The sequence below is a fragment of the Hordeum vulgare genome, chromosome 7H (genome assembly GCF_904849725.1).
Source record: "Hordeum vulgare subsp. vulgare chromosome 7H, MorexV3_pseudomolecules_assembly, whole genome shotgun sequence".
Classification (NCBI taxonomy): domain Eukaryota; kingdom Viridiplantae; phylum Streptophyta; class Magnoliopsida; order Poales; family Poaceae; genus Hordeum; species Hordeum vulgare.
In genome coordinates, this window is record NC_058524.1 from 391,895,237 (window position 1) to 391,918,426 (window position 23,190).

At 43.2% G+C, this 23,190-nt stretch overlaps 1 long non-coding RNA gene across 3 annotated transcripts; it reads right to left on the reverse strand.

Annotated features, from left to right (window-relative positions):
- Positions 1–571: 571 nt before the first annotated feature.
- LOC123409885 lies at positions 572–22,563 on the reverse strand. Of its 3 annotated transcripts, XR_006612928.1 has the most exons (5): positions 21,849–22,563; positions 21,578–21,659; positions 12,689–12,793; positions 1,745–2,870; positions 572–1,647 (listed from the first exon to the last, which is right to left on the reverse strand). It is a non-coding gene; the product is annotated as an uncharacterized LOC123409885 (long non-coding RNA). The 3 variants fall into 3 exon arrangements; XR_006612929.1 differs by lacking the exons at positions 21,578–21,659; positions 21,849–22,563 and adding an exon at positions 20,889–21,562 and having other exon boundaries at positions 573–1,647; XR_006612927.1 differs by lacking the exon at positions 12,689–12,793 and having other exon boundaries at positions 575–1,647.
- Between the last annotated feature and the right edge of the window lie 627 nt (positions 22,564–23,190).

The following is a 23,190-nucleotide window of genomic DNA, read 5'->3' on the forward strand; positions in this document are numbered from 1 at the left end:
GCTCACGGTTGCACAATTCAGGAGGGTGACTTAGTTCTGCGTCTTATAAACAAGCAGACTGGGATGCACAAGCTATCCCCACCATGGGAAGGACATTTTTTCGTAAAAATACACAATGGATCCTACTACCTCATTGACATATGTGAGAATAAAAAACACGTACACCCGAGAAGTAAACTCCTAGACCATGCAATATAGCTCATGTAGGCCCATTCTACACATATGTTCATTACAATACTTTTGTTTTTATAGTTTAGTCTATGGTTACATGTATAGGCTCATTATCTTCACTATGTAAACATTATGATCTATGGAATAAGCTCACATCTATGGTACCTCGAGTTTGGCATTTCACCTCATATCATTGTGTGTTGAGTCTTTAATTACTTATCATTGATCACTGGTTATTTGGGGGCTTGTAACTTAACGAGTTCAGCTAAAATCACCCTTGAACCTGACATATGCCGACAATTTTCTTTGTTACACTGACTAGTAAAAGTCCGATGCCAATCGCAAATTTGTGAACTGGTTGTGCACATGACAATACAATCAGCCCTGGTGCTAATTGAGGACTTAGATGACACTGAACTTTTAATACTTGATCACACCAAGAACATATCACGAGAAAGCTGGCTTTCCAAGATAAGACAAACCAAAAGGGCTAACAAAGCCAAAATTTTGAATGAAACTATTGAGTTCATTAGAGATAGCAAATTCACAAGTGGACACGCACGCCATCTAGATAAAACTTAAGTTTCTAAACTACTACAAGCCCGTTTGGTTGAATGTCATTGTTTTTTGCAGAGTAATACTACTTTGTTGTAGTTTGTGTATCAGACCCGACCACAGTTTTCTCTTGTGCAGGATTAGCCGAGTCCTTCGGTTTCTCTATGGTGGAGTGAGTCGGGTCATCCATCTTATCTTCATCTCGCTTCTCTTGGTCTCCATCCTTGGACTTGGAGCTTCATCCTTGCCGACTTCCTCAGCATCCTTATAGCCAACTCCTACGCCACCACAAGTAGCTCCCATCAAATCATTGTTAAACCAATGTATTAATATATATCCCCTCAATGGCACAACTATCCTCATCTTGGGAGTCCGTTCTAGGAGGAACGGGATCACTGGTGTGCTAGAACTGGGTGGTGCAGAGGGAGTCAGCGGAGTCTGTTTTGGGTGCTTAGGAACAAGATCGAACATCTTGGGATTTAGCGGCTCTATACGCCTATTGCGAGAATCATATCTAGGCTAAAATTGGGACAATTCCAAACCACGTGCAATTATACAAGCATAATGTCAAGTCTCCTTATTTACCCTAGAAAAGTGGGTTGCACCAAAGTAGTATTGTCAAATTTTATTTCAGGAAACCCACCACCCAGCCAGCATATCTGGATTCATCTCTGGAAGATATGTCTTTGCCAAGGCTATGACCGGCATTTCTCCCTTAGGACAAGCAGAAAGCTTCAAATCTTTAACCACTCTGGCATAATTAATAGTTCTTCCAACAAATCAATCAATTTTGTGGTAGCTGGACCCAACCTTTCACACTTCTTATAACCTTTGCACTTCCAATGTACAACAGCTTAATTAGCATGTACAAAGCCTTCAGTTTGAAGTCATGCCGCTCGAGATTGATTGCACATTTTTTATCTAAAGAAGATAAAAAATAGAAAATCTAGAGTTGGAATTCATGAGCAGGAAAGTAATAACCCGGTTCAATAATAGATAAGAGAAAATTTCGGCTTACTGAAAGTGGCGATGGAGATCTTGTTCAGTTGGTTTTTATGGTCGTGCAATCCAAGTCCACAACATTCAGTTTTTCCTCTACAATTCCCGCTGGGTTAGATTCTCCTCCTACCCTGGGAATTTTTTTCTTGGCATCTACAACTTTTGAGAAACCTTGAGTGTAGATCCTTGGATATCTTGAGCCCGCTTCTTGGCCTTTTCACATTTTCCGGCTTCTTTGCCAAGCAGCTATTTCAAGTTCGCAAATTCTTGCTCTACTTGCCTTACATATTTGTACAATTGTGTCTATGAAAGTTAGTTCAGAAAATAGAACCTTGGGTCATCCCAATAAATACATCATGGTGCTTGGGGGCGACATCGTGTCAATTTTAAGACAAGAGTTACGTAAATATATTTAGTCGTAGATTGTTTTAGGCAATACGACTAGGTACTTTGGGGCTACACTACTTTGAAGCATAATAGTACAATTGGTATGTCCCAAGTTGCGGCAGGCAAGGCAACCCAACACTTGGGGGCTACATAGTTTGAAAGTACAAATTAACAAGACTGAGGAAAAGTTCTAAGTTGGTGCGAGCGTGCAACCCGACACTTGGTGGCTACATGGTAATGGTCCTTTTTTTGTAATAAGCACCAAGTTATCACTAGGTGACAAACTCGCAACTTGGGGGTTACAGGTAATATAAATATAAGGAAAGACACGTACCTCATGTTTTCTCTTCATATGTGCCAGCAATGCACCTTCATGTGATCTATTGTCAACAACACGGGTTTCATATGCTTCGTGAAGATCTTCAAAGCCCATCTCCTCAAGAAATTCCATATAAGGCTAAGGAGGCGGCTCTTGACGCAATGCCGGATTTTGTTTAACTACAACCTTGGTCAAGACATTGGAGATGTTGGGTGTTGTTTTTTGTTTTTCAAAAAGAAACATCACATCATCATGTTTGGCATGTTCCCTCTTATCTTCTTCTTCAACAACAGGTTCTTGAGGACTTGGGCTATTGAGAAATGGATCACTGAAAGTCGGGTCTTCTACGGTATTTTCCTGGGCCGCTGAAGCCACCATGTCTACATCAGTTGTAGCCGCTGAAGTAGAACTCGACCTTTCTTTCAGCTTTGCTTTGGCACTACAAAACAAAACAATGCGATGGGAACAAGAATATTTCATGTGAAATAACAAGTTTGATATATCTTGCCCAATCTTGATGGCAAAATCACTTGGTATGCTGACACTAGACGCATCAGACGACGACGATGAAGTGTGGTAGCGTTTGTCCTATGGATCCAAAGGAGATTTATCACAACTACTTCGGGGTGAGAGGATGTTGGAGTTATATGCTCAGACACGATGATGAAGATCATGGTGTCAAGCCGGTGACGATGATAATCATGCGATGTCTGAAGATGGAGATCGAAAGAGCAAAGATGATAATGGCCATATCATGTCACTATATGATTGCATTGTGATGTTTATCATGTTTTTCATCTTATTGCTTAGAACGATGGTAGCATAATAAGATGATCCCTCTTAAAATTTCGAGAACGTATTCCCCTAAGTGTGCACCGTTGCGAAGGATCGTTGTCTCGAAGCACCACGTGATGATCGGGTGTGATAGATTCTAACGTTCGCATACAACGGGCGTAAGCCAAATCTACACACGTGAAACACCTAGGTTGACTCGACGAGCTTAGCATGTACAAACATGACCTCGAATAAAAGAGACCAAAAGGTCGAACATGAGTCGTATGGTTGAATACGATCAGCATGAAGTTGCTCACCATGGTGACTAGTCCGTCTCACGTGATGATCGGACACGGGATAGTCAACATGGATCATGTATCACTTAGATGACTAGAGGGATGTCGATTTAAGTGGGAGTTCATACTTAATTTAATTGAATGAACTTAATTGTCATGAACTTAGTCTAAAAGTTGTCTTTATAAATATTGTAGATGGCCAACGTAAACCTCAATTTCAACGCATTCCTAGAGAAAAACAAGCTGAAAGATGATGGTAGCAACTATGCGGACTGGGTTCGCAACTTGAAGATCATCCTTGAAGCAGCTAAAAAGGCTTATGTCCTTTATGCGCCACTAGGTGACCCTCCCGCCCCGCGGCAGCCCACGACATTCTGAACGTTTGGCAAACACGGAGTGATGACTACTCTCTGGTTAGATGTGGCATGCTACACAGTTTAGAAACGGGGCTCCAAAGGCGTTTTGAGCAACACGGTGCATATGGGATGTTCCAAGTGCTGAAGCTAGTTTTTCAAGCTCATGCCCGTGTCGAGAGATATGAAGCCTCCGACAAGTTCTTTAGCTGTAAGATGGAGGAGAACAGTTCTGTCAGTGAGCGCATACTTAAAATGTCTGGGTTACACGGTCGTCTAACTTCACTTGGAGTCGAACTTCCGGATGATGCTATAATTGACAGAATCCTCCAGTCTCTCCCACCAAGCTACAAAGGTTTTTTGCTGAACTACAACATGCAAGGGATGGAGAAGACCATTCCCGAGTTGTACTCGATGCTCAAGTCTGCATAAGTAGAAATCAAGAAAGAGCATCAAGTGTTGACGGTCAACAAGACCACTAGTTTCAAGAAGGGCAAGGGTAAGAAGAACTTCAAGAAAGACGGCAAAGCCGTTGCCGCGCTCGATAAGCCAGATGCCGGGAAGAAGAAAAAGAATGGACCCAAGCCTGAGACTGAGTGCTTCTATTGCAAGGGAAAGGGTCACTGGAAGCGGAACTGCCCCAAATACTTAGCGGACAAGCAGGCCGGCAACGTTAAAGGTATATGTGATATACATGTTATTGATGTGTACCTTACCAGCGCTCGTAGTAGCTCCTGGGTATTTGATACTGGTGTTGTTGCTCACATTTGCAACTCAAAGCAGGAACTGCGGAATAAGCGGAGACTGGCCAAGGACAAGGTGACGATGTGCGTCGGGAATGGCTCCAAGGTCGATGTGATCGCCGTCGGCACGCTACTTCTACATCTACCGTCGGGATTAGTTTTAAACCTTAATAATTGTTATTTAGTACTAGCTTTGAGCATGAATATTGTATCAGGGTCTTGCTTAATGCGAGACGACTACTCATTTAAGTCAGAGAATAATGGTTGTTCTATTTATATGAGTGATATGTTTTATGGTCATGCTCCGCTCGTGAATGGTTTATTCCTGATGAATCTCGATCGTGATGTTACGCATATTCATAGTGTGAGTACCAAAAGATGTAAAGTTGATAATGATAGTCCCACATACTTGTGGCACTGCCGCCTTGGTCATATCGGCGTTAAGCGCATGAAGAAGCTCCATACTGATGGACTATTAGAGTCTCTTCACTTTGAATCATTTGACACATGCGAACTGTGCCTCATGGGCAAGATGACTAAGACTCCATTCTCAGGAATAATGGAGAGAGCAACCGACTTATTGGAAATAATACATACTGATGTGTGTGGTCCAATGAACGTTGAAGCTTGCGGTGGCTATTGTTATGTTCTCACTCTCACCGATGATTTGAGTAGGTATGGGCATATCTACTTGATGAAGCACAAATCTGAGATGTTTGAAAAGTTCAAGGAATTTCAGAGTGAGGTTGAGAATCAACGTGACAGAAAAATTAAATGTCTACGATCTGATCGCGTAGGAGAATATTTGAGTCACGAGTTTGGCACACACCTAAGGAAGTGTGGAATCGTTTCACAACTGACGCCGCCTGGCACACCGCAACGCAACGGAGTGTCTGAACGTCGTAATCGCACTTTATTAGATATGGTACGATCTATGATGTCTCTTACCGACTTACCGCTATCATTTTTGGGGATACGCATTAGAAACTGCAACATTCACTTTAAATAGGGCACTGTCTAAATCCGTTGAGACGACACCATATGAACTATGGTTTGGCAAGAAACCTAAGTTGTCGTTTCTTAAAGTTTGGGGATGCGATGCTTATGTGAAGAAACTTCAACGAGAAAAGCTCGAACCCAAAGCGGAGAAATGCGTATTCATAGGATACACTAAGGAAACTATTGGGTATACCTTCTATCTTAGATCCAAAGGTAAAACCTTTGTTGCCAAGAACGGTCCTTTCTAGAGAAAGAGTTTCTCTCAAAAGAAGTAAGTGGGAGGAAGGTAGAACTTGATGAGGTAATTACACCCCATCTCGAAAAGGATAGTAGCGCAGCGCGGGAAATTGTTCTTCTAGCGCCTACACCAACTAAAGAGGAAGTTAATGATAATGATCATGAAGCTTCGGATCAAGTTACTACTGAGCCACGAAGGTCCACAAGGGTACGCTCCGCACCAGATTGGTACGGCAACCCTATAATGGAAATCATGTTGTTAGACAACGGTGAACCTTCGAACTATGAAGAAGCGATGGCGGGCCCGGATTCCAACAAATGGCTTGAAGCTATGAAATCCGAGATAGGATCCATGTATGAGAACAAAGTATGGACTTTGTGGACTTGCCCGATGACCGGCGAGCCATAGAAAATAAATGGATCTTCAAGAAGAAGACTGATGCGAACGGTAATGTAACCGTTTATAAAGCTCGACTTGTCGCAAAGGGTTTTCGACAAATTCAAGGAATTGACTACGAAGAGACTTTCTCTCCCGTAGCGAAGCTGAAATCAGTCCGAATCATGTTAGCAGTTGCCTCCTTTTATGATTATGAAATTCGGCAAATGGACGTCAAAACAACGTTCCTTAACGGAAACCTTAAGGAAGAGTTGTATATGATGCAACCAGAAGGTTTTGTCGACCCTAAGGGTGCTAACAAAGTGTGCAAGCTCCAGCGCTCCACTATGGGCTGGTGCAAGCATCTCGGAGTTGGAACATTCGCTTTAATGAGGTAATTAAAGCGTTTGGGTTCGTACAGGATTACGGAGAAGCCTGTCTGTACAAGAAAGTGAGTGGGAGCTCTGTAGCTTTCCTCATACTGTATGTGGATGACATATTATTGATGGGGAATAATATAGAGATGTTGGAGAGCATAAAGGCCTATTTGAACAAGAGTTTTTCAATGAAGGACCTTGGAGAAGCTGCATACATATTAGGCATCAAGATCTATAGAGATAGATCGAGACGCCTCATAGGTCTTTAGCAAAGTACATACCTTGACAAGATATGGAAGAAGTTCGATATGGAAAACTCAAAGAAAGGGTTCTTGCCAGTTTTGCAAGGTATGAGATTGAGAAAGACTCAGTCGCCGACCATGGCAGCAGATAGAGAGAAGATGAGTTTTGTCTCCCATGCTTCAGCCGTAGGCTCTCTTATGTATGCCATGTTGTGTACCAGACCTGATATAAACCTTGCCATAAGTTTGGTAGGGAGGTACGAAAGTGATGCCGGTATGGAACACTGGACAGCGGTCAGGAATATCCTTAAGTGCCTGAAAAGGACTACGGAAATGTTTCTCGTTTATGGAGGTGACGAAGAGCTCGTCGTAAAGGGTTACGTCGACGCTAGCTTCGACACAGATCCGGATGACTCTAAGTCACATACCGGATACGTATATGTTTTGAATGGTGGGGCAGTGAGCTGGTGCAGCAGCAAGCAAGAAGTCGTGGCAGCATCTACATGTGAAACGGAGTACATAGCTGCTTCAGAAGCGGCTCATGAAGGAATTTGGATGAAGGAGCTCATCACCGATCTTGGAGTGGTTCCAAGCGCATCGGGTCCAATGACACTCTTGTGTGATAACACTGGGGCCATTGCCATAGCCAAGGAGCCCAGGTTTCACCGGAAGACGAAGCACATCAAACGCCGCTACAACTCCATCCAGGACCCTGCCCAGAGTGGAGTAATAGAGATTTGTAAAGTACACACGGATCTGAATGTTGCAGACCCGTTGACTAAACCTCTTCCACGATCAAAACATGATCAACACCATAATGCTATGGGTGTTCGATACATCACATTGTAACTAGATTATTGACTCTAGTGCAAGTGGGAGACTGTTGAAAATATGCCCTAGAGGCAATAATAAAATGGTTATTATCATATTTCCTTGTTCATGCTAATCGTCTATTGTTCATGCTATAATTGTATTAACAGGAAACAGTAATACATGTGTGAATAAATAGATCACAATGTGTCCCTAGCAAGCCTCTAGTTGGCTAGCTCGTTAGTCAATAGTTGATCATGGTTTCCTGGTCATGGGCATTAGATGTCATTGATAATGGGATCACATCATTGGGAGAATGATGTGATGGACAAGACCCAATCCTAAGCGTAGCACTAGATCGTATTGTTCGTATGCTAAAGCTTTTCCAATGTCAAGTATCTTTTCCTTCGACCGTGAGATTGTGCAACTCCCGGATACCGTAGGAGTGCTTTGGGTGTATCAAACATCACAACGTAACTGGGTGACTATAAAGGTGCACTACGGGTACCTCTGAAAGTGTCTGTTGGGTTGGTACGAATCGAGATCGGGATTTGTCACTCCGTGTGACGGAGAGGTATCTCTGGGCCCACTCGGTAGAACATCATCATGTGCTCAATGTGACTAAAGGAGTTTGTCACACGATGACGTGCTACAGAACAAGTAAAGAGACTTACCGGTAACGAGATTGAACAAGGTATAGGTATACCGACGATTGAATCTCGGGCAAGTTCTATACCGACAGACAAAGGGAATTGTATACCGGATTGATTGAATCCTTGACATCGTGGTTCATCCGATGAGATCATCGTAGAGCAAGTGGGAGCCACCATGGGTATCCAGACCCTGCTGATGGTTATTGGACGGAGAGGTGTTTCGGTCATGTCTGCCTCTCTCCCGAACCCGTAGGGTCTACACACTTAAGGTTCGATGACGCTAGGGCTATAGGGAATTGTTATACGAGGTTATCGAAAGTTGTTCGGAGTCCCGGATGAGATCCCGGACATCACGAGGAGCTCCGGGATGGTCCGAAGGTAAAGATTGATATATAGGACGGATGGTTTCGGACACCGGAAGTGTTTTGGGCATCACCGGTAACGTACCGGGACCACCGGGACCACTTGAGGTGGCCCCACGGGTCCACTTGAAGGGGGCAACGACCCTGGGAGGCTAGATGGGCCAAGTGAGGGAGGGAACCAGCCCCTAGCTAGGCTGATGCGCCCCCCACACTCAGCCCAAGGCGCAAGAGGTGGGGAAAGGGGGAAACCCCAGGCGCTGGTGGGCCTAAGGCCCACCTAGGGGTGCGCCACCCCTCCCCCTTGCCCTGGCCGTTGCACCTCCCATCTGGGGGGCTTCCGCACCACCTAGGGTGGGAACCCTAGGGGTGGAACCCCCCCTCCCCTCCACCTATATATAGTGGGCACTTTTGGGCTTTTGGAGACACAGTTTTCCCTCTCCCTCGGCACAGCACTGCTCTTCTTTCTCCTCCTCTGTGCCGGTGCTTGGCGAAGCCCTGCCGGGAGACCTCATCTCTCCATCGACACCATGCCGTCGTGATGCCGGAGATCTTCCCCAACCTCTCCCTCCTCCTTGCTGGATCAAGGTGCGGGAGACATCACCGGGCTGCACATATGTTGAACGTGGAGGTGCCGTAGTTCGGCACTAGATCGGAATCACACCGCGATCTGAATCGCCGCGAGTACGACTCCATCAACTGCGTTCTAGCAACGCTTCCGCTTAGCAATCTTCAAAGGTATGAAGATGCACTCACCCCTCTCTCGTTGTTGGTCTCTTCATAGGAAGATCTGGATATGCGTAGGAATTTTTTTTGAATTTATGCTACGTTACCCAATAGTGATTCCACTTAAGCACCCTTGAGTGCGGTCATTGAACCCATAGAAATGGAAACCCTTGGGGTGATCACCAAACCCGTACAAATGGAAACCCTTGGGGCTGTCACCAAACCCGTACACTTTGGTAACCCTTTGGGCGGTCAACGGAACCCATACAAATTGCTCGAGGCAATCTCCACAACCTAATTGGAGACAGTGATGCTTGCCCAAAACTTTCCACCACAATAATTGAGATCCGACACACCAACAACCATCTAAGGTGCCAAAGAACCCAAGAGGCACAAGCTCTAGGGTGCCCAAACACACAAGAGTAATATGCTTCTCAAACTTCAATTCCATGTATTGATACGTCTCCAACGTATCTATATTTTTTTATGCTTTGATGCTATAATATTATCATTCTAGGATACTTTTTGGGTAATTATTTAACTATTTTTATTATTTTTCAGCACTAACCTATCGACCAAGTGCCCAGTGCCAGTTGTTGTTTTCTTTTTTTTTCTTTTCTGGTTTATAGTACCAAACAAAGTCCAAATGCCATGAAACTTTTTTATGATTTTCTAGACCAAAAGAATAACTGGAATCTTCAAGAGAAAATGGAGGCAGCACGAGGGAGGCACAATCGAACAACACGCGGCCAATGGGGGTTTGTCCTTGGTATAGGTTTGACCTTTACACCATTACCGGTGGTAATGTCTTAATGTGTCACACTTTGGATGCTTATAATGCCATTAAAAATCTTGTTGGAGCACCACCTATTATCGTTAATGAAACTATCTTAACCTTGAAACACGTCATGAAAAGGCTTGATGCTATTGAAAAGAAAATGATTACTAGTGAACCAATTGAGGTTTTGTATAGAAAACTTCATAAGCATATCACTCAATTTGGGTCACGGGTAGGAATGACTTTGAAAACTTTAAAGGGGAAAGATACGGTTATTGATGAGAGGGTAGATTAAGATTTGAATAGAATTTATAAAATGGAGGAGGTAATTGATAAAGTAGGTTCCGCTTTCATGCCTTCCAAAACTAATGCTAGTACCTCTCAGAATAAAAGTCCCAAGTTCATATATATTCCAAGAGCATCAATACACCTCCTACCAAAAGAAACAAAGATCTTAAAATGATTAGGGTGCATCCCAACTTAGTAATCTTGATAAAGGATCCTATCTTCAAGTCTCCTATTGTTCCTATTATCCATAGTTGTGTTATTGAGGAGCTTGATGTCAAATATGACAACACTTGATCATATGCAATATGCCTAGCTAGGGGCATAAAACAATAGCACTTGTTGGGTGGCAACCCAATAGTTATCCTTATTTTTGTTTTTATACTTTCTATTTGGTTGTGATAACATGCTTGTTGCTACTCTAATGATTGTGTTTTTATGTTTGAATTAGTATTTGTGCCAAGTAAAACCTTTGGGATGATTTGCATGATAAGTAGAATTGATATGGTGCAAAAACAAAAACTTTGACGTCCAGTGCAGAATTTATGTGACTCTATTGGAACGACTTTTTAAGTTGACTTTTTATACAATATTGATATACAAATTCCTCAGGTCATCCTAATTTTTCAGAATTTTTAGAGTTACATAAGTATGCTACTCAACTATATCTTTACAGATTGTTCTTTTTTAGACATATTCTGTTTTTGCTTGCATAGTTTGCTTCTTTTGATGATGATATGGATTGTATCGGGGGTATAACCCATTGATACGTCTCCAACGAATCTATAATTTTGGATTGTTCCATGCTATCATGTTATCATTTCAGAACACTTTTTAGGTACTTATCTACCAATTCATATTATTTTTAAGCACTAACCTATTGACCCAGTGCCCAGTGCGAGTTGTTGTTGTCTGCGTGTTTTTCCACTTTTCAGGTTCCAATACCAAATGAAGACCAATTTATGTGAAACTTTTGTGATTTTTTTCTGGACCAAAATAAGACCGTGGAGCGTTGGAATAAGGTTGGAGGGCACAGAAGGCCCCCACAAGCCATCAGGGCGCGGCCTGGGGCGGCCTAATGGCTTGTGGCCGCCACGTGGCTCTCCCGACCCTGTTCTCTGGCCTATAAATTCTTATTTACACTCAAACCTTCAAAGGAGGTCCCGAAACACTCTTTCCGCCGCCGCAAGTCTCTATTCTGATGGGAGGCCATCTAGAGCTCTGTTTCGGCTATCTGTAGGAGGGGCGATCGATCGCAGAGGGCTTATTCATCAACCTTGCTTCCCTCATGATTTTGTGTGTGTAGTTCACCACAGACCTATGGGTCCATAACAGCTCCTAGATGGCTATCTCTCTCTCTTTGATCTTCAATACAATGATCATCGCATCTTTGCTTTGATCATATGATGTAACTCTTTTGTACGATGCGTTTGTTGGGATCCAATGAATTGTGAGTTTATGTTCAGATTATTCATGATAATTATTGGAGTCTCATCCAATATATAATATGATTCTTATGTGCATGATTATGATATCTTTGTAATTCTCCTCGATATATCGAAATAGTTTGGCCAATTAGAATGACATTTCTTTGGTGAGAGAGGTGCATTGTAGTAGGTTCAACCTGGCGAGTTTGTATATCCCAGTGAAAAAAGGGGATGAATTGCGTCTTTGTGTTGCTCCAACTAAGGGGAAAACGATGGGTTTGTCATATTGTCTGAGTTCACTTTGTCTACATCATGTCATCTTACTCTAAGCATTAGTTCGTTTGTCATGAACTTAATACGTAGAGAAGCAAGCATAGAAGCGCTCTTGAAGTGAAGTAATGGTAATAGGTGCAGGAAGGAGTTGGCCTATTTTTCTATGGATATGATGCCTATATTTACATGATCATTGTCGTGGAAATCGCATAAATATCCGCTCTTCTACAATAATTTGTTTACCCACCATGTGCAATTTTCATGAGAGATGCCATTAGGGAATGCTATGGCCCCCGGGTCTATTCACAACATATTGCTAAAACATCCAATACCTTGCTAGCATTTATTTCCTTTTGTTTTATTTTTCAATGTACAATTATCTACAGACGTCATTCGCTTGAAAATAATGGGAACAAGGGGATTGACAACCTTCTTGCCCGCGTTAGTGCAAGTTGTTTGTTGTGTTTTGTGCAGCCACTGAAGACGGTTGTGGTTGATATTCATATTGATTCGATAAAACTTTGTTTCATAACATAGGGAAATACTTACCCACTTCGTGCTGCGATAACCAGTTCCTCTTCACGGAAAACCAAATGCACATCACGAGTATCAACAAGGATTTCTGCCGCCGTTGCTGGGGAATATCAACACCAACTACCAAGTAATTCCAGACAAAATTTCATTAACTTGTTCCTCCTTTTATTTTATGGTATATTTAGTATTTATCTTATAAAAATAAAATACAAATATATTTATCTTTGCTTGCTTAGCTTGTCACTAGTTTGCATCTTTGTTCTCTAGTTTACTTGCCTAGCTATGCTATCTCTATGTTTGTCACACAGTAACAGAAAGTAAAATGCAAAAATAAAGATAAATGGATCCTCATACACTAGCTAATCTTTTAAAAATACCCGTTTATGTTGAAACAACTGCTAGTGATAGTGCACTATATTATCTTTATGAGGTCTTGCTTGAAAATCATGAATCCAAAAATTGTGAAATTTATAATGCGATTCATGATATTTCCTTGAATGAAAAGCATGATTGCTATTTTGCAGAATTTTAATATTATCCTACATGTAATTATTATGGAGAGGCAAATATGGTTATGGAAGTTTTCATGTTACTCACGTACCTCTCTTAATATTCAAATTGTTAATGCTTCATTCTTCCTACTTGCTTATGCTAGACACTTCTTGTCTTGATAAATTGTTTGCTTATAAAATTTCTACGCATAGGAAGTATGTTAGACTTAAATTTTCTTGTCACATGTTTTATTATGCTCTCTTTGTGATTGAATTCTTATCTTTTTTGTGAGCATTATTGAAATTTCAAGCCTATCTTAATGGTTATAAAGAAAGAGCTTGTTGGGAGACAACCCAGTAGTTATCATTTATTTATGTTAGTGTGTGATAACATTATTATTTCCTGTGTAAGTGATTGTGTTTTTTTGTTTAAGTTAGTGTTTGTGCCAAGTAAAGCCTTTATGATGATTTGCATGATGAGTAGAATAGATACGGTGCCAAAACATAAACTTTGATCCCAGTACAGAACTTCTATGATTTTACCGGAATATCTTTTTAAGCTGATTGTTTGACACAATATTTCTATACAAATTCCTGGGATGTTCCTAAATTTTCAGAATTGTTGGGGATACATAAGTATAGGTTCATTACATATTATTACAGATTGTTCTGTTTTAGTCAGATTCTGTTTTTGTTTTCATAGTTTGCTTGTTTTGATGATGTTACGGATTATATCGGGGGGGTATAAGCTACGGAGAAGTTAGAATATAGTACCTGCGGCTAAAATAAAATAAGAATCAATTTATAACAGTACCTAAAAGTGTTTATTATGTTGCTTATACTAACGGATCTCACGAAGTTTTGTTAAGTTTTGTGTGATTGAAGTTTTCAAGTTTTGGGTATCATCTCGATGGACAAAGGAATGAGAAGCGGCAAGAGCCTAAGATTGGGGATTACCAAGGCACCCCAAGGTAATATTCTAGGAAGGCTCAAGTGTCTAAGCTTGGGGATGCCCCAGGAAGGCATCCCCTCTTTCGTCTCAATCCATTAGTATGTTACTTGGAGCTACACTTTTATTCATCAGATGGTATGAGTTTTGCTTGGAGCGTGTTTTGCTTTTGTTTACTTTTATTTTAAGTTTACCAAAATCATTGTTTGTTGGGCACACCTATTTGAGAGAGGGATACCATCATCATGATTTGTTAGAATATTATATGTGCTTCACTTATATCTTTTGAGCTTAGCAGTTGCCCTAGTATTTCACTTATATCTTTTTGAGCACGGTGGCGTGTAGATTTCATAGAAATAATTTTCTCTCATTCTTCACTTATATTTTTTAAGAGGTAGTAAATAGTGATGGTAATTTGCATGGGTCATAAGACTAGATAAAAAATAATGACTGTTCCATAAGTGATAATTAAAACAATCATGTAGCATATATAGAGAAATTGTGGTTAATGATATTGATATGGTGATATGAAGAGGTGTGTCGTAGTTTCGTCATGGCATATGTCCTCGCGGGAGGGCTTAGGTGTGGAGCCATCGCAGCCATGTGGCGGCTTGAGAGGGGTTGGTTGGAATCGAGAAACGCGAGTTTACCCAGTTTCGGCCCCTCTGGTGGAGATAAAAGCCTACATCCTGCTTGTGTTTCGTTCTGAAGATGATGATCTCGATTACAAGGGTGCGGAATCGCTACCTCTAATCTCGAGGGTGTCTAATATGTCTATATCTAATGACTTGACCTTATGAATCTGTCCCTCTTGGGGCGCCTTACCCCTATTATATAAGTGGAAGGGATAGGTTTACATGTAGAGTCCTACTAGGAGTAGGACTAGGACTAGTTCTGTCTTGAATCCTAATCCGGGTCTTGTTTCCTTTGTGAGGGAGTATCTCCTCATCTTGGGCCTTCTTTGTGAGCCAGCCCTCCCATGAGCTGCCTTCTGGGTTGTTGGGTCTCTGTCGTTTGTCTGAGTCTCCTGTCGGGTCATGTATGAGCTGCCCGCCAGATCACTCATGAGTCGCCAGTGAGTCTCCCAGTCCCAGTCGGGTCATACTTCAAGCTGGGTTACACCACAGGGTATATCCCCGACATTAGCCCCCAGGTTAGCTTGAATTTATTCATGGTAAGCTCCTGAAATAAGAATAACAAATATGTTAAGAGACCAGCTTGCTCCACTCACCGGCTTGATTTAATGAAGTCGCTTCCTTGAAAATCCTGGTTTCTTCAAGCCGCCTTCACAATCATCTTGCAGGTACGTGTCCTTTGCAATAAAAATACATATGCCATTGAGTCGACCTCAAATCCTTTGGCTTGATGTAAATTTGGGGAATAAGAAATCCATAAAATGTTGAACTAGCTTCTCTTGCTTCGACTAAATAAAATTATTGGGATGAAAAATCCATCTAATATTGATCCGGTCTTTAAATGCTTCAACTAGATAAAAAAATATGTTGAGCCGGTCTCTCAATGTTTCACCTTGATGATGAAATGAGACAAGTCTTGCTCAAAATTGACATCTTGAAAGTGCTCTTTAATATTTTTTGATATATCCGTATTACATGTAGCCCCCAAGCTCCAAGTTTATCAATTTATGATGACTTGGAGAGTTGCAACAATATCTTCACTATGTAGCCCCCAAGTGTAGGGTTGTCTTGCCTGCAGCAGCCTGGGACTTGTAAATGTCTTATTCTTTATAAAGATTCAACATGTGTAGCCCCTAAGGGCCGACTCATCATTGTGTGATGGGCCAGTTCTTCAATTTGGAACTTATGATTTGTGAAACAACTGAGTGATGTAGCCCCAAGTGCCGGGTTGTCTTGCTTGCAGCAACCTCGGACTTTAGAAATTTTGATCTGAATAATGTAGCCCCCAAGTGCTGGATCGATTGCTTGCGGCGACTCGAGACTTTCATGTTCTTCTCCTTTGAAAATAAAACATCATATGATGTAGCCCCCAAGGGACGGGTCATTATGCAATAATGAGCAGGAACTTTGTAAATCTGATTTTGTAAACTTGAGCAGCGATGTGTAGCCCCCAAGGGTCGGGTCATTATAAAAGTTATGAACTGGTTCTTCCTTGACTCCATACTTGAATAAAGATCGACATTAACCCCCAGGGCCGGCTTATCTCCTTGAGATAGTCGGGTCTGTTGATTATGTGATGCTTTGAGAGAGCACTTTGCATTATTAGCCCCAAGTGTCATGGTGCATGCTTGCAGCGACATGGGACTTTCCTACTTTGATGTAATCTTGATTCGAATAATGTAGCCCCCAAGTGTCGGGTTGTGTGCCTGCAGCGACTCGGGACTATTCCTTCCATTGTTGAATAAAATCATATCCACTCTGTAAACTGATAACGCCTTTGTGATGAAAGAAATCCTTGATCGTGGTTGCAAAGTAAGCCGACAAATATAAGTTTGAGAAATCCATAAGTGTTGTAGTTTACTACAGAGCACAAGTTGAAGAAATCCAAGAGCTGGTCAATTAGACGACCCGACATTATATGTGATAAGGCGGTTCTTTGAAAATAGTCAATTCTTCAGAGCTGGCTTAAAAAACCCCAATCATTGAACACTGGTTATGATAAACCTTGATGAAGAACTAGCCGTATTGGCTATCAATGATTTATTTGCTCCGGCAAAAATTTATGCTTTGACCCGGTTTGAAGATAGGCATGATATGTATGTAAGATGCGTAATGCAATGCACGAGGATGTATGTATTGATAACAGAATATAAAGTGCAAGTTTCTGAGACTCAAAACTTACTTCAATGAAACTATCATGATAGCCACTAGTTTATCCTCGCTCTCTGTAAGCCGGCCCTCACATGACCCAATCGATGTTTTAACCTATAAGTTCGGACATGACTTATCGAGAGTACATGAGATCGAAGTAGCATCTCGCGAACAGGCAAATTTAACCAAGTTTCAAAGAAGGAGGCTTAATAGCCCATGGAGTATCCACGCTTTGTGTAAGCTGGCTCCCGCATGACCCAATCGATGTTTTAACCTGGATAAGTTTAGGGTCCATGTTGGTTGACTTATCGAGAGTACACGGGGTTCAGAGTAGCATCCTCCGAAGATGCGGGTTTAACCATGATTTTTTGCCAATAAGGCAGGACACCCATGTTTCAACTACGCATCATGGCAGCTAGTCCTCTTTGGTGACCTTTAATTTGCCCACCAATGAAGCAGTGCATCCATGTTTGAACGGTCGCATCATGGTGGCTCATCCTCTTGGGTGACTTTAAAATGCATACCAATAAAGCAAGGCACCCATGTTTGAATTGTCGCATCATGGCAGCTCATCTTCTTGGGCAACTTTTAAATCTTTTGCCAATGAGGAAGGAGCCCCTGGAACCGGCTTAACATGCCTGTATTGACCCAGGGTTCTTGAATTATTTAGCCTGGTTGAATCTGCCGAGCCATGTCTATGTAGCCCCTGAGTCTTAAGTCGACTCAAGGAGGCGGCTTGAGAGTCTCTATACTTGATTGTGACAGAAGTCGGCGTAAGGTTCACGACTGAATGATGGACTTTATCCAAATTGGAGATGACGTGGTGAGATGATTCTCTTGGTTACACTCATCAGATGTGATTGGCAAATATCGTGGCTCAGTTGAGTGCGTATCCTTCTTAGCCCATGCTTTATTCTCAGGTGGTACGGTCTCCTAGCTCGTCCAGAGTCATTTTTCTTTTTCCTTGTCGCTTTCTTTGAATTACCGGCTCAATGATGGTCGGCTCAATCTGTAACTTCACTAGGGATGTTTCCTTCATGACAAACTCTCCTATTACTTTTGATATGCTGAAGTAGATAGTATTAGCCAATGTGTCTCTCCATTGAGCAACCTGACGCTAGTGGGAGATGGTCCGTGTTTTGACGATGTTGTGTAAGACATGATTGTCATTTCTTCCTTTTCTCCAATGTTGTTGGAGGAGATTGGCCATGGGGGCGGTTCACATGCGTCCGTTGGGTGGCTCATATAAGCGAACACTACACCAATACATTGATGGAGAATGATACATTGATGGAGAATAAACCGTGGGGACGGTGGCTTGCACGCGTCTGTTGGGCGACTCGTACAGGCGAGCACTACACCGGTATGCTGATGTAGACCGGACTAGAGGGGTGGCGTCTTGCATGCGTCTGTTGGGCGGCTCGTACACGCGAGCACTACACCGGCGTTTGAGTTGAATGTGAGAGTTGTCTGGCGATCTGGCACGGACTCGAGAATAGGTCGCCGCGTGGTAAGCCGCCTTGGTTGCGCGTATGTGAGAATTGGCTGCATCATTGTAAGCCGCCTTGGTCGCGCGAACGTGAGAGTTGGCCGCATCATTGTAAGCCGTCTTGGTCGCACGGACGTGAGAGTCGGCGCAGTGCGACACGGACGAACGCCGATTCAGAGTGATTTTGGCACCTCCATCTCCACGGTACCATGCCGCTTTTGTAATGAATAATTACCCTGCGTATAAAGATATTAAAAGCCGAAAATTAATCTAGAAAAAATGGCTGGTATATTTTTCTTGTGTCCATAGCCAAGTGAAAAAAAGACTACTAGCTGATTTCATGTGGCTTTGTAGTACTCCTGTTTTGTAATATCACCATTGGTCCCACGTACATCCTATCCATCCACCAAGAAATATCGTGCTGCATTCTTTTAGGGAAACACTTACAATCAGAAGTCTGATTGGAAGAAAATCGTCAGACGGATGGACTGTCGTTGATTGATTTAGTTGAATCTCACCGTAAAGATACTGCTTATCCTATTGCTTGGTATTTAAAATAAATCCCGTCAAACCGCCCGCATGGGCGGCGCTTTACCCATCCCTAATTGCTCGCCCGAATCCCCTCCCCTCGCCTTGCACCCCGACGTACCGCCCGTGCGCTCGCCATCAACCGCATCACATCTTCATCTTCAACGGCGCATCGTGCACGAGCTCGCCGCACATCCCATGTTTCCTCGTCGTCGAGGACCAGGACCATAGTGTTGAAGTAATCCAAACATGTTTATTTTAGTTTGGTTAGTACAAGTGTGATTAAGGTGGACGGTGATTAGGAGAGTCCGGTTAGGTGTCTACGTTGGCTTGTGCTGGTCATGTTAGGAAAGTTGAGTCCATGTTAGTTCCATGTAGTAGTCCGTATAGGATTTGTACATGGTGATGTGCCCGGTTGTGCTCATGTACGAGTACTAGTTCGAGTCGGCTTTGTAAGCCAACGTTTCTGATTGTGCGCCTTTATATACATAGGCACGGCTAGCTATTGTAGCACCAGAAAAATGATAAAAGCAATAAAGAGATTATTACGAGGTACGACACGTGCCTCTGGCCATCTTTGTGTTGCTGCGTTCGCGTGCGTGTGTTCTGGTCCCGGTGTTTGCGTAAGCGCCGGTGAGATATCGAGTGCTACAACTGTTCGTATACGTTGAGCCGAGTTGCACGTACACGACTAGTTGAGCTGCAGGATGATCGTGTGTTCGATTCTGAGGACGAAAAGCCAACACAGAGGTACCCCCATCGTGTAGATCCGCCCCTGCTCCTTTCAACTGCAGATCGCTGGTGCCGTCCCGGGATTAGGTGTGCAGTTGGTGTTTCTCCAGCTCACCCTAGGATCAGTTGCCAGAGCAGGCACCGACCGGCCTGAAAACCTGTAGTGGCCTCCTGCACCCTCCCCACCACCCCTCCCTATTCTAATATTTATTTGCCAAATTGCAAAAAGAAATTGTAATGTACAATCTGCCGAGTAGTCTGCAAGATTGTTCTGTTGATGTATTAGGTAATTAGTCATCAAATTTTGTTTTTGTTGGATTATTTAGATCTTCCAGTCATCCATAACTATGTAGGCATGCAATCTTAGGTAGTACCTAGCATCATTGCTTCCAATGAAGATAATAATTGTATTTTTCTTTTCCTTTTTTGCTGGTGAAGATAAGAATTGTTGAGTAAATAACCTTTCATTGGTTCATGTATACTGAGCTCCTAAAAACATGCCTCCAGCTAGTAGTATATATGTTACCACACCATATTGTTCATGCTCATTAACCATTGTGCTTCTACATTGTCATGTATATGCTTCTCTCAGCAATGGAGTTTGCTTCTTAGGAGCTTTATATGTACAGATGCTTTAAGCCAGTTCATTCTAGTTTGTGATGCACATATATTAATCTGTGTAATTAGCATTTTTATTCAGAGCGTTGCCTCAAAACATCTGTGATTTCAGTTCACATGTAAAGTTACGTCTTAGAATTCATGCTATCTAGGTGCTTCCATGCTTCCCATGTACATACAGAATTATATAGTCATGCGTCTTGATTTTACTATATTTTGTTTCAAGTGCGTGTGGAGTATTTTATTTATCTTTTTAAAACCAAGCTTCATTATAGTGTGATTTCTCTTTCTTGCAAAGCCCCCTTAAGTTTGTGTAATTATCCTTTTCCAATCTAATAGTAGTGCATATATATTTCACTGATGATGCCTAGAGGTATATTTATTTTTTCGTTCTATATCTTTCCTCGGGAGATTCTTCGTCATCATTTGTAACACTATGCTTCCATGCTTAACAAAATTAGGATGACACGATCATCAAGGCATTTGCTAGTATATCTAACTGTTTTCCTTCCATTCTATTTTATTATTGCTTCAAAAGGGCAAAATTATATGCTTCAAACATATTGTTGTTTTTCCACACTTGTTCTGCAAACATAGCTTGCTTATATGCTTTCAATCAAACCTTTCATTGCTTCGGTTGGAATGGTGATTTGCTTCAAGCAATTCAAGGATGATTTGGATGGTGTTGGAATCACCAAGTCGTCAGGAGCAATATTTACTTATGTTTGAGCACCATTGCATGGACTTGAGTCTTCTTCAAGCCGATAAAAGCTGATCGATGGGTTGCTCGTGTGCCAAAATAAAGTGCTTGTTGGGAAGCTACACCAGATGCATCAACTTGATGGCTACATTGTCACATCCCATACGACAACATCATGTAGGAAGCTTAGTAGGAATAATTACGAGTTTATTTGAGCATGTATCCAATTTGAATTTTATGTCTATAAAACTATGGAAGCATAATTTTCTGCCCATGTAAGTAAACTGAGCACATACGTGTAACTGTATTCCCCAGAAACACTATCCGTGTTATGTTTCAAGCATGCGTCGTAATGATAATCGTAAAAAATGTCTTATTGGTTAGAAACAATTGTCTATTTTATGGAAGCAATATTTTTTATGTTCTTAAAGTAAAACACTACATAAGTACTAATTTCTATCAAATTACAGCAAGTTTGATTCTCGATGGAAGCTAATTCAATAGTCGATGGAAGCAATTTTCACCGTGGAAGCAAAATATTTAAATAACACATTTAAAACCAGAAGCAAACTTGAAAAATAATGGAAATAATATCTGCTTGGGAAGCAAACCTGTATGGAGAGTTGGAGACCAAAATCGATGAGCTTAATTTGGGGGTTAATTCCATGCATGTACGGTTAAAATTAGATTGGCCTGGTTCAAGGAAGCATTATGGAAACGAATCACAATTAATGCATACCCAAATTAGGCTCCTCAATACGTGGATCTAACTAGCAAATGAGACGATTATGTTGCTAGTAATCTGATGGTCTACGACTAGTCTGATAGGATGCAAACATCAGTAGTCTGATGCATAGCCTTAGGATGCAAACATTCTTTTACCTGTCTCTGACTCCTCCCCCTTCCGCTTTTCTTTATCCAGACGAGAAACTGCTCACCCGGTCGTGTTATAAGCTGGGCGAACGCAGGCACGGACGGCTGCTCGCGTGGTGGGGGTGGAGCCAGCCGCAAATGAGGCGGCGGAGGTGAGCGAAGTAGGTGAAGCCGCGGTAGAGGGAGCGGCGCAGCGTGGTGGAGTCAGCATGCGGCGGCAGAGACGCGGTCGGGCGAGGCTTAAGACCTGCCACGGCATCTCGATGCGAGGTCATCGAGGCAACTGCGGTGGCTGGTGACTCGGAACGAGGTTGCGTGGGGGTCGGCAGTGTGCAAGCACGAGTGCCTCGGCATCCTTGGTAGGGAAGGGAAAGAGCCACTAGTGGTCGAGTGGCAGCTCAAGGCGGCAGAGGCGAGCGACCCGGCGCAAACAGCGCGCGGAGGCGGGCGCCGCGGCGGCTCAAAGTGCAGTGGAGGCTGGAACAGCAGCGGCCGCGTGACGGGGCGGCTCGCGGAACGCTGCGACGGCTAGAGGGCAATGCCGGCGGGTCAGCTTTGAGGCGAAACACGGCTGAGGAGAGGCGGTTCGGAGCGGAGGGAAGCGCGTGGGAGCGTCCCGGCAACACGGCTCGCTCGAGGTGGCCCCGGTATAGCAAGGCGAGTTGGAGCCACAGGATATGATCCGGTGAGTCAGCAGGCTCGGGTCCAGGCGAGGCGTAGCAAAAGTAGGCTCGGAGTGGGTGTGGATGCGTAGTTGGGGCGCGCACGCTGCTAGCTACGAGCAAGTCTAGTAGAACCCTCAAACCTTTAAAAATAACCGTTTTTTTTATAGTTTTCGTCGAAAAAACAGCGTAGACTAGAATCTTTAAACCCTTAAACCCGTAAAAAACTTTAAAAGTCCAACCCGCAAACGTCATCGCAGCCTGTAGAAGTGAGGGTTGGGGGGATAAACTCCCCCCAACCTGCACTCCTCTTCCTCTCCAGCACGGGAGGGAAGTTTCAGCTCCCTCCCCTCGATCCGTCGCCGCCGCCGCTCCGCTCCGGCCGCCCCGGCCGCCCCGCCCCGGCCGTCCTCCGCCGTCGCCGCCCCGCCCCGGCCGTCCCTCTGTCTCCGCTGCCCCGGCTGCCCCGTCCGCAGCGTCGCCCCTGCCGCCCCGTCCGCAGCGCCGCCCCGCCCCCGCCGTCCCTCCCAGCGTCGCCGCCCCGGCCGGCCCTCCGCAGCACCGAAGATTGAGGTTTACATTTTTGCTTTTTTGCTTCATTTTTACATTTTTGCTTCATTGGCACTCACAATTGTTGCCACTCACATTGTAGATGAAGGTGAACAACGACGACATGGACTCGTTGTCCG